We start from the raw sequence: 18,400 nt of genomic DNA, 5'->3' as shown, positions 1-18,400 counted from the left end.
TTTGCACCTTTTCTGCAAAATGGGAAGGTACTCTTGTTTCCAGCATATCCAGAACTGATTTTCAAGAGCCTGTACTTTTCTCCAATGACTTCCATAAAGGTCTTTGTCTGAGAAATCACATGTAGGAACCCCAAGAGGAAATTCAGCCCTTTGGGTGAGCAGAATGTTTGGGGTTAGTAACAATGGCGTCTCTGGATCAGAGGAGACTAGAACTAATGGCCTCACATTGAATATTGCAGACACTTCAGCCATCAGAATACACAGAACTTCATGCGTAAGCTGGATTAATTTGTTCTGCAGTAACATACTGTCAAGAATTTTGCATGTGATCCCTATCATTCTTTCCCATGCACCACCCATGTATGATGCGTGAGGGGAATTAAATTGCCATAAACAGCCTTGATCATTTAGATGCTTTTGGACCACATGGTCTGTCGAGAAACTGAGTTCTTTGCATGCTCCAAAATTGGTTGGTCCCCTTATTGCCCCTTATTGCCAAAGTTGTTTGGCTGGTCCCCTTATAGCAAAGAAGCAATGCAATGCATAGATACAGCTGGATGTATCCATGGACTCTATCACTTCCATATGTACTGCTCTAGTGCTTATGCATGTAAAAAGGAGTTATAACAGTTCATGGGCTGAATACATCCAAACCTACATACGAGAAAGGTGTAGACATGTCGAGGCACTCTGGTGGTAGATCTGCCATCTTCTGCTGTGCAAATCTACCTCTTAGTTTTCGACAGGTAACACAGTGATACAAGTCCAGTCCTTATCGCTCCTTCCATGAATTGATTACCTTGGTGTTTCACTTCTTGATGGTAGTGTTTCACCAACAGGGCTGAGACATTGTTGTTTTTAAGAATGATAATTGGATTCTTCTCATGCTGATCTAGAGTAGCATTTTTCAAATGTAAAAATACATGGACCAGTAAACCATTGTGTGTTAGCAAGCTGTGATGCAGAAACTGACCTGGTGGCAATATTGGCTGAGTTCTGGTTTATTGTCACGTCCGGTCTCATTTAATATGTAGCGCAAAACTATTTTACTGTCAACTTAAAACTTAACTGGATCAGTTTGAAATCAGTTACCTCAAGTATTTCCACAAGTCAAAGAATTCTGAATGAGCTAAGAAGCGATTACTTTGGTCGTCAAGGATTGCATACATGCTGACTGCGTGTTCTGGTTGTCCTTTCTTATACACTTTCACTAAGCAAATGTTTGAACAAGAACGAACAGACTGGTTTGTGCCACATGCCTCTGTGCACTGGGAATTTATAGCAGCTGAGTCACAAAATTTGTTTTCCTTTTCACTTTTCACTACAGGTCTTGAGGCCTGGATGCATAGCTGGATGCATGGAGTGGTGCTCAATTTCCCATTCTCTGCATTTCAGTGGTGTTCTGCATGCTCTGACTAAGTGAGACATTGATTCACAACATCTAAAACATACATTATTTTCTTTGAGATTCTTGAGATTTGGGTTCTGCATTCCTCAATGGGCTTTGCTCTGAATCCTCTGCACTTTTCAAGGGGGTGGGGTTTGTTATGGATAGGACAGATTTTGGACAGATCTCTTTTCACTTTTTTCATATTCCATTGAAGTGGTTATGTCTGTCTTGTGTGCAGAAATGAAACCTTTTAATGCTATGTTCCTGAGTGAGAGCTTCTCATACCTGGGAGTAATGGCACTACTGGCAAACAGTTTAAAGCTGTGATCATTTCATTTCCTAGCTTTGCAGCATACAAACTGTGCAAAGAAGGAAAACAAAGGAAATGAAATGTTGTATTTATCTTTGTACCTTGATCCAATGGAAACTCACTTCTCCTGCAGATTATGTGGCAATTTATCTACAATTGTGTTGATATCATGGAAATTGCCTAGGTAGTTAAATCCTGGTAAGTAACCTTCTTTTTTTGCAGACTGGAGCTCCGGGAGAAGATCTCCAAGCTCTCTTAACTTGTAATTGTCTTTATTAGATATGCAAGGAAAGTTTGTTTACACTCTACTCAAAGTACACTCTTTACAATCTCAGGGGCAGCATAGCATTGGTTGAGTCTATCCCAGACCATTTGCAGGGCTAATTTGGGCTGGGTTATGTACACAGATCTGATTCTCTTCACATATTCTGATGACTCTTTACCAAGTCACTTTGCTAAGAGGTCCAGTTCCTCACCTGCTGTCAAATCCAGTCCTTCGATGATATTGATGAAGGAAGCTTGCCATGCTCTATAATTTTTGGGATGGTCATTGAACATTGTGAGCCCAGTGGTAACAAGTTCTCTTCATGCTAATCTTCACTGACACCCTTGAGTAGCTCCATATTTCTAACATGATGTGCCAAAGAAGTTTTTAGATGTCCTGCATCAGTGACTATCATCATGTGGCAATTACCCATCTGGACAAAAAGGATACATATGTATAAATGCTGTTCATAGACTTCAATACAATCATTCCTTAGTATCTGATGTAAACATCACTAAGCCTGCTGGGCCTGACCAACTCCCTTTGCAACTGTATCCCAGACTTCCTGATTGGAGACGTCAGTCCATCTGGATTGGGTGCAGCATCACCAACACCATACTGATCACTGGGGCCCCTCAGGGGTTAGTCCACTGCTCTTCACTCTGCTGAGTCATAACCTCCACCTCTCCAGGTTTTCCTCCACCTGCTTCCTGCTCTCACTACAGATCACAATGTCATCTACAAACATCATTGTCCAAGGAGACTCCTGCCTGACCTCCTCTGACAACTGGTCCATCACCATAGCAAACAAGAAGGGGCTCAGAGCCGATCCCTGATGCAGTCCCACCTCCACTTTGAACTCCTCTGTCTGCCCTACAGCACACCTCACCACTGTCCTGCTCCTCTCATACATGTCCTGCACCACTCTGACATACTTCTCTGCTACTCCTGACTTCCTCACACTACCACAGCTCTTCTCTTGGCACCCTGTCATACTCTTTCTCCAAGTCTACAAACACACAGTGCAACTCTCTCTGACTATCCCTATACTCCTCCATCAACATTCTCAGAGCAAATATTGCATCTGTTGTGCGCTTTCTGGGCATGAAGCCATACTGCTGCTCACAAATTTCCACTACCTTCCTTAACCTAGCTTCCACTACTCTTTCCCATGGCTTCATTGTATGGCTCATCAACTTTATCCCCCTATAGTTGCTGCAACTCTGCACGTCACCCTTATTCTTAAAGATCGGCACTAATACACTTCGCCATTCCTCAGGCATCTACTCACTCTCTAAAACCCTGTTAAATAAACTAATTAAAAATTCCACTGCTGCCTCTCCTAGACACTTCCAGACCTCCATCAGGATGTTATCAGGACCAACTGCCTTTCCACTTTTCATCCTCTTCAAAGCCTTGCTGACTTTATCCACCTTCTGTTCCACAGAGTTCACCCCTTCTACTTTTTTTTAAGAATTCTAACTTGCTGCACATCCTTCCCATCTCGATCCCTCTGCCTAGCTAACAAGTCCTTCTCTCCTTCTCTAGTGTCTAACCTAGTGTACAACTGGTTTTATGCCTTCTGCTTGGCCTTAGACACCTCCCTCTTCACTCTGCGCTGTAACTCCTTGTATTCCTGTCTGTTCTCTTCAGTCCTGTCCATGGCCCACTTTTTCTTGGCTAACCCCTTCCTCTGAATACTATCCTGAACTTCCTCATTCCACCACCAAATCTTCTTATCTTCTTTCCTCCTTCCAGATGACACACCCAGCACCTTTCTTCCTGTCTCCCTGATCACTTCTGCTGTAGTTTGTGGCAGCACTACCTGACCAGCCACAGCCTGTCTCATCTTCTGTCTAAATTCCTCACAACATTTCTCCTTTTTCAGCTTCCACTACTTGGTTTTCTTATATAATTATCAGTTATCAGCTTAAAATAGTATATATAATGACCACGTCTCATGTCCATATTTCTAGCAAATTCGAGAAAGGAAAGCAGGTCAGAAAGGTTGGTCTACACAGCCTGCACAAATGTCCTCACTAACTAGATAGGGAGCTATGACAGTATAAGGGTGTAAAACAACTGGATGTAAAATTAGAAGTAAAATTCATATACACTATACAAACATTATGCAGAAGCACAGTATAGGTGGACATCACAGAGTGATGAGAAGCTGAAGAGGTATGATGCTTATGTAGGCCCATAAGAAGTATATAAAATAACCATTCTAGTGGCTGGTAATTATTAAAACAAGTGAGAAAAACACCAAAATACCGTATTTACTGTATAAAGACAGTGAATGAAAGTCATATAGATGTGGTGAAGCTAGGGCCTGATATGTGAAATGAATGAAATGCATGAAGTAAAAACTTAGTTTTAGGTTAAAGTTAATCAGGTTAAGGTAAACTGGCAGAAAAGAACAATAATAAATGATAACTAACTTAATTGCAATAATAAAGCAGAGCTCACTTGAACAAATATGATAAACAGTGCTGTGTCTAACTTGGTCAGTGATTGGTATCCACAGGGTCATCAGTAAAAAATAAAAAGATAGACAAACGCTAAAGGAAGGAGGGGTGCTGGTTGCCAGGTGGCGCTTACAGTTGGCCCATCAAGCGTAGCTTTAGGATAAGAAGCACTAAGTGGGTCCTCTTCCAGACTGGTCAACCAGAGTGAGGGCAGAACTGAGGCTTCAACTGCTTGGTGGGAAAACAGAGCCGGTTGATAGCCATAAGTGGCCTGGAAAGTGGAGATGCCTGTGGCAGCTGAAAGAAGAGAGTTGTGGGCATATTCCACCCATAGGAGGTTGGATGACCAGGATGCAGGGTCTTCAGAGCAAAGGATTCTGAGCCCGGTTTCCAACTCTTGGTTTAATCACTCCGTCTGGCCATTAGTTTGCAGGTGAAAGCCAGATGAGAGGCTGATGGAGGTACCCAGGAGTTGGCCAAACTACTTCCAGAACTTCAAGGTGAACTGCGGACAGAGCACGAAATAGACCATTTTTGAAAACCAGTCAACCACAGTAAGGATGGTGGTGTGGCCGGCAGATGGTGGTAGACCAATGACAAAATCCAGGGAGATATGGGACCAGGGTCATCTAGGAGTCGGAAGGGGGTGCAGGAGACTGGCTGGCAGGGTTCTGGATGATTTATGCTGAGGACAGGTGGGACAAGCTGCCACAAACCTCTGGAAGTGCTTGAGTGAAGGCCACCAGAAATGCTTGAGGTTGGATAGGGTGCAGGAAACCCTAGGATGACAGAAGAGGTGACTGCTGTGGCACCACTGGAAAACCTGAGATCTAAGTTGTTTGGTGATGAAGAGTCTGTTCTCAGGACAACCATCTGGAATTGGTACCCCGGAGGTTGCCTGCTGCACTCTTCTCTCAATCCCCAGGTGGAGGGCACTGATGGTCACAGATGAAGGGAGGATGTGTTCAGAAGCCAGGCCATCCTCGTGGGGGGCCAAGTGCCCTGAAAGGGTGTTGGACTTCCCATTTTTCAAGCCGGGGTGGAATGAGAGGGTAAAGTTGAAATGCCCGAAGAACAGTCCCCAACGAGCCTGTTGAGGATTGAGTCACATTGCTGCCTGAAGGTATTCTAGGTTTCTGTGGTCTGTCCAAATATTAAAAGGCTGCTCTGCACCCTCCAACCAGTGATGCCACTTTTCCAGGGCCAGTTTGGGGTGTTAAAGGAAATCTCCCATTCATCTCCCTCCCAGATGTGCACCAGATGATAGGCATTGCGGAGATCGAGCTTGGCGAAGACTGTGGGCCTCTGGAGGTGCTTGAAGGCACTGGACATGAGAAATAAGGGATACCAGTTCTTGATGGTAATGACACTGAGCCCACGATAGTCGATGCACAGATGAAGGGACCCATCCTTCTTCCCTAAAAAAGAAGAACCCAGCCCTGGGAGGTGTGGAGGACAAATGAATGATCCCAGCCGCAAGGGACTCTTAGAGGTATTGGGTCATGGCATCTCTTCCATGTCCTGTCAGCTGGTAGAGATGACCCCGAGGATGGGTAGTGCCAGGAAGGAGGTCTATGGCACAGCTGTATGGGCAATGAGGAGGTAAGGAGGAGGCTCTGGCTTTGCTGAAAGCCATTGCAAGGTCATGATAGGTGGAGTGTACAGAGCTAAGGTAAGGGGATGGTTCGTCCACGTCGGCCACCCTGGTCAGAGGTGCAGGGCCTAGGCAATGTGCTAGGTAGTAGGTACCCCATTCCAGAATGTGGCCTCTGGGCCAGTCCAGGTGGGGATTGTGCTTCTGGAGCCATGGAAAACATAGCATGACCAGGGCAAATGGCAACGGGATGAGAAAAACAGATGGTGACAAGTAATGACTTAGTGCAATGGGAGGCATGATGTAGGACATGGCCATCCAGAGCCTGAACCTGGAGGGGGGAGGGCAGGGGCACCATCTCGAGGCCTAGTTGTTTGGCTAGTTCATGGTCCATGAATTCGCAATTGGCCCCAGAGTACATAAAGGTGGACAGGTCATGGCCCTACTGGGTGACAGAAATGCAGATCTTGAGGAGTGGCTTGGAAGGGACCATGGATCATAGACTCGCCACTGTTCCATCAATGATGAGCCCAGCCATTTGCTGGGCAGGAAGCAGCAAAGTTTCCAGCATCTTCACAATACAGGCATAGTCCTGAGGCCTGGCACCTGTCCTTCTCAGTATGCAAAGTGACAACGGCTGATCTCCTTGGGTGAGATGAGAGCTCATGGTTGTGGAGACAGGAGGGGTAGGAGAAGGCTGGAAGTGAGAGGCAGTGGGTCAGTTGTTGGGTCTCCCTAGTCGTCTGACCACCCTTTCTGTTTGGCATTCCCAGATGCTTCAAACGATGTGGGTAGCCAGGGTGACCAGGTTGTCGAAGTCAGCTGGCCACTCCCGGGCAGCGAGCTCATCCTTGATCTCGGAGGCCAGCCCCCGATGAAAGGCATCGTAGAGGGCATCGCACTTCCATCGCACTGGCTTCCTGGAAAAGTGTTTGGGGTGAGGCAGGTGTGACTCCCAAAGAGGACTTGGTGAGGAAACTGAAGAGTGTGGAGCAGAAGAGAGCTGATTCATGCGACAGATTAGTTCATGAGTAGACGTGGTGAGGACTAGGAGATAGCACTCGTGGGAGGCAGAGGCCTGAGACAAGGTCCCAAGAAGGTTATGCACATTCTGTGGCTCTGCTGGGTTCATGGCTGGCCAGATGGTACTGTCAGGGTAAGCAGGTGTGAGCACACAAATTCAGTACGCAAGAGTGAGTTCAAGTCTTTAATAAGAGTCAACACATATACAGTTAGAGTTCTCAAACAACAACCATCGAACAGCTGAAAATCGGGGCAAGCAGGGTAGGCAGAAACAGCAACAGAATACAGTCCAATAATCCACAATCCAGTTACCAGGGAAAAACAGGGCAGGCAGAATCAGCAACAGTTCACAGTCCAATAATCCATGTCCAATAATGCATGTGTAGTGGCTGTGGCAGAAGGACTGCAGTGGTGGAGAGATGGTTAACAGCTTCTTCATCAGTGAAGCTTTCCACTGACCAGAGTTGCAAAAAATGATGTAGGTTGTGTTTGAATCATTTTTACACAGCCAAAAAAAATTATTTGCTAAATTTGCGGTGCTATCCTTTTTTTTCTTTTTTTTTTTTTTTTTACCGATGACATAACCAGCTCACTCACTGATGTGGTTTTGAAGGGGTGGGTATTTTCCATTTAAAATGTGCCTACTGTTTGTTGATTCATGCTAATTTAAATTATTTTGACTAATCAGAGAAAAGAATGAGCTTTTGAATGCTTCTTCCTATGCCAAAAATTAACTTCTGTATAATTATTCATTTGAGTTGACCTCAAATATTTCAAAAACCATGCAGAGTTTAAATAAGTGGCACTGCATGAAAAGAGATGTATCTGTACCAGGATACTCCTGTATACACCACTGATTTTCGGAAGTATCTACAAGTACCACTGACTGTATACATCAAATTCCACCAAGCTAGGATACTTCCAGAATGATACCAATTAGGATGTATCTTGCTGAAGTATTCCACCATGGTACAGCCATTTGTTGCCATGGCAAGTAATTCACTCAAAGATTTTGTCAGGAGACATTCACACCTCAAGACCCATTTTCATTTTACACCTTTGCACAACTCTGCTGTTCCCTATTGGTCTTTTATCTCAACGTTGATTGGTTGTCTAGTGGGACATTACCCAGTCCCTTTCCTGTTATTTATTTATATTATTACACTTTTTATTTAGCCCAAGCCCTCATAGCTTAATGACTTGATTGGTTATTGGGCAGGTATGTAGATAGACTCTATCCACACACCCCCATTGTACTATACATCCCCCACACTGTTCAAAAAATGAGAACAGAATTGATTTAGAAATTTTTTATTAAAATTAAACCAAACACTAGTAAGAATAAAAAGCAAAGTAAGAATAAGGGAAACACAGAAAATATGAAAAAAAATGAACAAATGTGCGATTATAAAGGTGCAACTAAATTAAAAGCAATACTAAAACAAACACATGCGTCAGTATGTTAGAGTTCCAAAAATGAATGTCCTTCTGGCTCGTTTCCATTAGCTCTTACACGCTGAAGGTGTGTAAGAGTGTAGCGCATATCCGCCTCCAGTCTGCATTGAAGCTGCTGGCAAAGCTCTGACAATTGTGGGTTCCTGTGAGGTGGAGACCTTACAACCCACACCAGTCTTCCATCAACCATGGCACCCTCCTCATCGGACATCAGTTCCAGCATTGAAGTCTGCCACAGTTCTCTCTCTGTATCTGTTTGAATGACCCTAGTCCTGGACTCCAGCAACTGCAAAACACACCATATGTTAATCACTAAAAACACCCAGAGATGTACCGAACTTAATACATAAATGAATTTCTATATTTACTCTTCTTTTCCTTTGTCGATTTTTAGCCCCTGCCTTAATGGAGTCTCTTAGCTGGGATTTTCCTGGCTGAGACAAAGAGTATTTCCTCCGCAGTGTCTCATAGCAAGTCCTGCAACATGCTGAATAAAAAAAATAATTCAGATAAGTGACAGAAACAATTAAAATTATTAGATGGACAAAAATAAAGGGACATGAAAATAATTACAATAACAATTTCTGATTCCCCTTTATACACTCAGGGTCTGTATCTGTAAAAGTCGTCTTTAATTCCTCCAGCAGATTTTTCATCACTGCCTGATTATGAGGTGAACTTATTCTGTGTGGAAAGAGAGTAGTATCATTAATTACATTTAAAATTATGTAAAACCCCATACATAGCATATAAAAAACAGCATTCTTACCCAGTTTGTGGATCATATTTATGTGTGTTGTTTTCCGAATTATGGAGGTGCCTTACAGCTTCCTGTAACGTTGAATTAAAAACACTTTAATACATACATACACACATACATACAACAAAGACTTTTCAAACAACAGCATATAATTCGGACAAACTGTTAAATAATCTGGACACCTACAACAACGCAAGGAACAAGTTAACGCAGTTAACTCAGGCTAACTTGGCGAGGTATAATTTACTACCGTATCGTCGGCCAACATAAAGCTCAACTTACCGCAGTGCCCACGTTATGCGCCCTCTTAACTCTTTTATGCCCATGGCTCGACTCTTCCTGCGGTCTTTGCTCGTCAAACTCGCGCTGAAGCGCTGAAGGCGCTGGATAGCCTCTTCGAGAAGAGCAGTGTGTGCAGCTTGCTTCTCCATCAAACCCTCAAGCTGACGAGACAAAGCGCTCTGACTGGAGATCAGCTGCTTTATCAAGTCATTCATACTCAGTGCACTTGATGCTGTTTGCTGACCCTTAGTCACGGGAGTAGAAAAGCTTAGGTTTCTTTTGCACACCATCACAAATAGTATTTCGTACTTCCACCAAGACGCAGTTTGTGAGAATAACTTCCGTAAACAATGCTGAGAATTTAAAGTTGTTTTTTAAATTTAAAGTTGTCCGTTTTACGTCACCGTCATAATGCGCGGAACTGCAAAAACAACCTTCCTCATTCGATGCTTTCCACGACACCCCACCCACCCCTGTCAATAAATTGTTTGTATTTATTCTGGGGGAAAATATAATACTGGACATGTTGCCTGTCATCATGGAAGGGCATTCTGTGGATCTTTTGAGAAGAAAGAGAGCCCGGCGGTTTTGTGATCACTGCAACAATATTGTTTCACATGCCAGTTTTTATCGTCACAAAAAATGTTTTTTCATAATAAAGTTTGGATCAAAGATGCTACAACCCAAGACAACTCAAGAGTGGAAAAAACTATTGAGTTAGAAGATTGTGCCCGTGATGAAAGCCTTGATCCATCAGAAGTGGAAAACGCAGTCTGGGATGTCCACTTAGGTAAGTTATTGAATTTATTTCATAAAATAAAAATCTATGTCAGCAAGCAAAATGATTTATAAATGTTTGATTTACTTTGCACAAAATATTCAGATATATAGTCTGTTTGTTTCTGTAGGCCTAAGGATGCTTAAGTCACAGCTTACCCCAAAAGAACTTCATTTATTCAGTAATGTGCTCTTTTTGTTATGAACAGTATATGTTCAGAAAATAGATAACTTGTTTTTATAGCATATAAAATTAGCCATTTGTTGAAACTTGTATATATTATATAACTTAGGATAAATGTTATATAAATATATATACGGTTTTGATCTTCAACATTTGACAATGTACAATAAAACTATATAAAATCTAGAGCACTGAAGAGCACAATAATGTTAAAAAGAGAAGAATCTTGTTATGCTTAGGTAATAAACTGTTTCTATCTTGATTTCATAATGTGGCCATTAGACATAATGGCTGTTGACCAAATAGCTTTAGTTATTGTTATGAATGGCCCATCAGCACATACATATGATAATGCAGTGATGAAGTGCGGGGTGTTTACCAGACGATTTAAGTGAAAGCCTGTTAACAGTAACCTATGATGAACATTGGTATGCATGACAATACATATTACCATGGTTTTGTGATTGTAATGGTATTGTGATCTTTGGGTGTTTGGGTTGATTAGCTTGTAAATACAAATAATCTTTTTTTACAAAGAACTTTATCAGCCTAGAAGAAGGAAATATGTGCATCAGTTGCTGATGGTATGTATGTATACATACATATATATATATATATATATATATATATATATATATATATATAGAGAGAGAGAGAGAGAGAGAGAGAGAGAGAGAGAGAGAGAGAGTGTTATTACATATACGGCATTGTTTGTTCTGTGCTTAAAAACTAATGTTTCTCTTTTTGTCATTTGATAAGAACACAGCAATGAGCTCAGGCTTTTCCTGGAGCCCAGTGAAACAGAGTCTTCAGATGATGACAGTGATAGTGAAGAGGCAGTCTTTACAGATGAGCAGGATCATGAAGATTCGGATTTGGCAGATAACACTGAAGCAGATAAAACCAATGGTGATGACGCCAGGCAGCTACTTGTAAAGCTCCTAGCATTCATGCTTTTAACCTGGCAAGCTGTATTCAACATATCAGACAATGCCATCACTGCATTGCTGCTATGCCTCAGACACTTTATGTGGCTTATTGGAAATATTCTCTCTGTTGATTTACTTAGCAGTTTTGCTGATATGATTCCCAAGACTTTACATTCACTAAGGAAATTGACCAATATTAACAGAGACAACTTCTGCAAATATGCTATCTGTCCCAATTGTAAGTCCATATATACACTTGCTGAGTGTTATCATATCGCCAGGAATGGTTCAGCTACCAGTAAAATATGTAGATATATTCCATTTTACAAGCATCCACACATGATATCTGACTTGAGAAAGAAATGTGTCTCTCTCTTAATGACCAAAGTTACACATTTCAATGGCACAGAAAGTCTTTACCCAAAACAAACCTATTGTAGGTTTGTAAGAAAGTAATTCAGTCTTTGGATACTTTGATTAGAAGACCTGGATTTTTGGAAAAGTGTGAGAAGTGGAGACAAAGACGAATTCCTGACTCTGTTATGGCAGATGTTTATGATGGACAGATTTGGACAGACTTTCAATATGTAAATGGACAGCCATTTTTAGCAGAGCCAAACAATTTTGCTCTTATGATGAATGTTGATTGGTATCAACCCTTCAAGAATTCCCCATATTGTCATAAGGCAGCCTGGGCGTGAACACCAGAGGGAGCCCTCTGATTATTTCGCGAACTTAATTAAGGAGGTATTCAAATACCCGGCTGGAGGCAAGGATGTTTCTGTACAGCTGCTGGAGTTGCGCCAGGGAATGGATTCGGCAGCGGATTACACCATTAAATTCCGCACACTAGCCGCGCAGTCTGGATGGAATGCGATAGCTCTCATGGCGGTGTTCCGTGAAGGACTTAACCTGGAGTTTCAAGCTGAAATGGCATGCCGTGAAACCAGTGTGACACTATCTCAATACATCTCTACAGCCATTCGCCTAGACAACCTGCGACGCCAACACCAACCCACAGCCACCGCCCCACGTGTCATGCCGCGCCGTATGATGGAGGCCCAACCACACACAGCGGATCTCTCTGAACCCATGCAACTGGGAAGGGCTCGAGTTACAGAGGAAGAGTGGAAACGACGCACAAGGCTCAACCTCTGCTTATACTGCGGGAAACTAGGCCACAGAGTGTTCTGTTGCCCAGAAAAACCAGCCACGTTGCAGGTAGAGAACATAGAATGATTTTCCAAGGTTTCTCTTCCTACTCTCTTGCTTCTCGCTAACTCTCAGTTCTATGTCACAGCGCTAATTGACTCTGGTTCAGCGGTCAACCTCATGGACTGTAATCTGGTGCGCGACCTCCACATCCCCACAGTCCCATGCATGCCTCCACTCTGAGTGACCGCCATTAACGACCAACCCATCGGCGGAGGCCTCATCTCTCTTCAAACACAACCCATTGAATTCCAACTCGGATTATTCCATCGTGAACAGTTATCGTTCTTTGTCATCTCCTCCCCATCCAAACCCATAGTCCTGGGCTTACCCTGGCTGCAGCGTCATGACCCTGATATCTCCTGGAGGGACGGTGACATCCGTAAGTGAGCTCCTTTCTGTATCAATAATTGCTTTCTGAAACACACACCTCGACCATGCCTCGCTACGTCTGTTGAAAGCCCAGGTACAGCCAACCTTAGTTCACTCTCTCAGGAATATCATGATCTGCGAGAGGTTTTCAGTAAAGAAAAGGCAACCAGGCTCCCACCGCACAGACCATGGGATTGCACCATTGAGCTCCTCCCCAACACCACACCACCCAAGAGTCAAATCTACCCCCTCTCCATTCCAGAAAAAAAGGCCATGGAGGATTACATCAAAGAGGCTCTCACAGCTGGATATATACGACCCTCTACATCACCGGCTGCTGCAAGTTTCTTCTTCATGGAGAAAAAGGATGGAGGTCTCCAGCCATGCATTGACTACCGAGGTTTGAACGCCATCACCGTGCTGTACCCCTATCCTCTCCCGCTAGTTCCGGCTGCCCTCGAACAACTACAAGGAGCTAAAATATTTACTAAGGTCGATCTGCGCAGCACCTATAACCTCATCAGGATAAAGGAGGGAGATGAATGGAAGACTGCTTTCCACACGACTAATGGACATTATGAGTATTTGGACATGCCTTATGGACTTACTAATGCCCCCGCAGTTTTTCAATCCATGATTAACGAAATATTCAGAGACATGCTCCACAGTCACGTCATAGCCTACATCGACGACATACTGATTTACTCATCTGACCATGACCAACACATTTCTCACGTTCGAGCCGTCCTGCACCATCTTGCAGACCACAACCTCTTTGTAAAACTGGAAAAGTGTGTATTCCACTGCTCCTCCATAATGTTTCTGGGGTATGTGATTTCTCCTACGGGAGTGGAAATGGACCAGTCTAAGGTGGCAGCTATCACTTCTTGGCTGGAACCTACCACTATTAAGGAACTACAACGATTTCTGGGGTTCGCTAACTTTTACTGCCGTTTCATCCGGAATTATAGCACCATAGCCAGTCCTTTAACCTCGTCGCTGAAAGGAAACCCACGGAGATTAAGATGGACTGATCAAGCTAGGACGGCCTTCAATAGGCTCAAGCAGAGCTTCTCCTCCGCCCCCATACTCCGACATCCACGACCTGACCTGCCTTTCACCGTGGAGGTGGACGCCTCTAACTGCGGAGTAGGAGCAGTTCTTTCTCAACGCCAGCCAGAGTCAGGCAAACTGCACCCATGTGCCTTCTTCTCCCTCAAACTCACACCAGCGGAGATGAATTATGATGTGGGCAACAAGGAACTGCTAGCCATGAAGTCTGCCTTGGAGGAATGGAGGCATTGGTTGGAGGGGACCATTCACCCATTTCTCATTCTCACAGATCACCGGAACCTTGCGTATCTTCGTGAAGCTAAACGCCTGAACTCACGCCAAGCCAGGTGGACCCTGTTCTTCTCCCGATTCAAGTTCACAGTCACCTATCATCCGGGGTCCAAGAACGGTAAAGCTGACGCGCTCTCCAGAATCCATGAGGTCAGCGAGTCTCCCTCACACCCGGACACCATCCTCCCACCTTATGTTCTCGTAGCCCCCATACGTTGGGATTTCATGAAGGGGATCGAACAGGCCTACACCTCAGAGGCACCACCTCCAAACTGTCCTCCTTCCAAGCTTTTCGTGCCCACAGCTCTCTGTCAGAGACTATTCAGGTGGACCCACGAAAGCCCCAGTACAGGCCACCTAGGTATACACCGTATGACCCGGTTGCTACGTCAAACCTTTTGGTGGCCTTCTCTGAACCAGGATGTGGAGGGGTTTGTACGCTCATGCTCCGTTTGTGCCCAGTCTCAGACCGGCCGCCACTTGCCAGAGGGCCTGTTGGAACCTTTACCTATCCCATGCCGTCCCTGGTCTCATAGACTTCCTCACCGACCTCCCCGATTCGCAGGGTTTCACAACCATCTTGGTAGTTATTGACCGGTTCTCCAAGGCGTGTAAACTCATCCCCCTGAAAGGCCTACCTACATCCATGGAAACCGCCGTAGCCATCTTTCAGAATGTGTTCCGTAATTTTGGCCTCCCGGAGGACATAGTGTCGGACAGCGGCACCCAGTCTACCTCCAGAGTCTGGCAGGAGTTCTGCAAACAGTTGGGGATCAAGGTTAGTCTAAGCTCTGGGTATCATCCCCAATCCAACGGTCAGGCCGAACACCTGAATCAAGAGCTGGGAAGGTTCCTGAGAACTTACTGTAGCAAAGAACAACACAGATGGAGCGAGTTCCTCCCGTGGGCCGAGTATGCCCAGAACTCTTTGACTCATTCCTCCACGGGACTAACGCCGTTCCAATGTGTATTAGGCTACCAACCTCCGCTGTTCCCTTGGTCTGGAGAGCCCTCTGACATCCCCGCGGTGGATGAGTGGTCCAAACGTAGCCAGGAGACCTGGGAAAGAGCCCATGTTCGCCTACAGAGGGCGATTCGACAGCAGGTCATTCAAGCCAACCGCAGACGTCAGCCCCACCCGACATACCAGGTGGGGCAAAAGGTTTGGTTGTCCACACAGAACCTGAAACTAAAACTACCCTGCCATAAACTCAGCCCGAAATTCATAGGCCCTTTCAAAATTGTTCACCAAATAAATCCGGTCTCTTATTGCCTTGAACTGCCCACCTCTTATCGCATCTCGCCCACATTTCATGTGTCTCTACTCAAGACTTATCACAGACCTCAGACTACGAACCCAAACACTCATGAACCGCCCCCTCCCCTGGACCTAGACGGCTCCCTCGCCTACCGAGTTAACACCATCTTGAACTCACGTCGCCAGGGCAGTCGCCTCCAATACTTGGTGGACTGGGAGGGGTACGACCCCGAGGAGCGCTGCTGGGTCAATGCTCGCGACATCCTGGACCCAGCACTCATAGAGAAGTTTCACCTAAACTTTCCCCACAGACCTGCTCCTCGCCCTAGTGGGCGCCCTCGACGACAAACACCTGGAGGTGTTTCTAGATGGGAGGGTTCTGTCACAAGGCAGCCTGGGCGTGAACACCAGAGGGACCACCCTCACCTGAGTATTAACCATTTCTGCCCTACTTCCGGTACAGAGGGGTATTTAAGCAACGCGCCACCTTCACTCCAGTGCGAAGCATTGTTTCCGTTTAGCGTGACTTGCCAAGCCTTTATTCTATTCTCGTTAGCTACATCGTGTATGACCTTGCCTGTTTATTCTCTCTACTACGAGTTTTGGATTTGCGTTTTTGTCTTGTTTGCTTAGTGTTAGTATTTCTGGTATTTTGACCCTTTGCTTTTGTTTTCCTGACCTCGATTACCTGCCTTCTGTTATTCAATAAATCTGCTTATGGATTCTAATACACCAGCGCCTGACGATTCCTTACACATATTCAGTAGGGGTCATATACCTGGCCATTTTGAATTTTCCACGAGAGGAGCGTTTTAAGGAGTTCATAATTTTAGTTGGAGTTATACCAGGACCTACAGAACCGAAGAACATCATTAACACTTATCTTGACCCTTTGGAGGATAAGCTTCGTGAGCTGTGGGATGGAGTTCCCATATTTAATCCTTTAATTTTGGGGTGCCAAGTATACAGAGCGGCTCTTCTGTGCCTTTCATCAGACATTCCAGCTTCACACAAGTGTGGTGGCATTGTGGGCCATGGAGTTTTAAGAGGTTAGTTTTCTGCTATTGTGCCATTACATCTGTTGTTTTAAACTTAAAAGTACATCTGTTTTTAAGATACATTATCCATTCATTGTCGTATTTGTGTTCTATAGGATGTAACAAATGTCTGAAAACATTCAAGAAAACATCCTTTGTGGGGGGAAACAGACTTCTCTGGCTTTGACCATTCATCTTGGGTCCCTCACACAAGCTGTGTGCTAAAATGACAGAGAAGGCAACCACAAAGGCAGCCCAAAAAAGACTGAAAGCTCAATATGGTGCCAGGTGGTCTGAACTTTTTCACCTTAAGTATTATGAGGCCATAAGATTTGTTGTCATTGACCCAATGCATAATCTACTTGGAACAGCCAGGCACATATTCAGGTTATGGACTGAACTTGGTCACACTAAAGAGAAGGTCTCAGTTGTAATTCCACTATGCACAGTGGTTGAGATTTAGGCCAATGTAATTACAAAACCTTGTTTGTTTATATTGTTATTGTGCATTTTCATAATTTTTTGTCATTATCTGTAAATGTAAACCTTTACAATAAACCTTTTTTGTGATATTCTGAAACAACGTTTGTTGCATTCCTCTTGACTACTATAATCCATGAACACATAACAAAAAGTAATTTTTACACATTAAAAAAGGTAATCATGTCTATTGAATTTCAGTTATTTTGAATGATGTACAAATTTTCTCAAATATACAAATTAAACTATATTAATAATAAACATATTTAGTAAATACATTTGTACAGACAGGGTGTTTTATCCAGTTTTTATGTGCAATAATGAAGTATGTGCTGTCCTCTAGATGGCACACCATGGCTAATCCCCCCACTCGGCTATGATAACAAAGACCGCACCTCCTGTGCCTGCTAGTCATTAACATACGAAAGGCTTTTACACCTCACAGCCATCACTCAAGCTGTGAGGATTCCTAAATATTTCACCAATTCCGTATACATCCACATACATAAGGTATCTGGTTGTTTCAGGGAATTTACTTTTGCATGCTACCTTTCCAAGCACTCTGCCTCATACATCTGGCAAACATGAAGTTTAGCGGGCATTTCCCATACCCATGTTTGTCCGGATACAGCTCCTTTCATGCAGTGTGGCATATATCATTAAAAACTGCAAACTTTGCTTTTTTAAATGATAAAATTTTGTGCATTTTGATCGAGAGTGCATATGAGTTCAATTGTCGCGCGTTTTCCCCCGCGTCAAGTGAGATTGGAGATTCCGCCATGTCTAGTATTTGATAATCTGGTCATGTTAAAAGTTCCATACTCTAAGTGGAAACCAAGGTAAATATTGGTATTGATTGCCTTTATTAACAAAACTGAATCTCTTATCTTGTTAAATGTATTGCATTATGTCTAAAAAATAACAATAAGTGATCATTTGTCACCTTTAAATGTTATATTTTCATTTTATTATTGTTTAAGAGTCTAAAGAGTAGTTTTGTTTATTGTTCTGTTAGCTGTTTCTTGTAAATCTTGAAAATGTTCTCTAATGTAAAAGTGATGTGATATTTTTAAATGTTGAAAAATGCAACTTTAATACATTTACATTTACATTTCTGGCATTTGGCAGATGCTGTTATCCAGAGCGACATACAAAAGTGCTTTAAGTCACTATCATTGAAAACATTAACACTGGTTCAATAGGTCACAGACTCAGGATACCATTCGCCTAAAACTGGAATTTTTTTTTTTTTTTTTAAAC

Source organism: Hemibagrus wyckioides, linkage group LG06, assembly GCF_019097595.1.
Source record: "Hemibagrus wyckioides isolate EC202008001 linkage group LG06, SWU_Hwy_1.0, whole genome shotgun sequence".
Taxonomy (NCBI): domain Eukaryota; kingdom Metazoa; phylum Chordata; class Actinopteri; order Siluriformes; family Bagridae; genus Hemibagrus; species Hemibagrus wyckioides.
The sequence above is the reverse complement of the archived record's forward strand: the minus strand, read 5'-3'. Positions refer to the sequence as shown.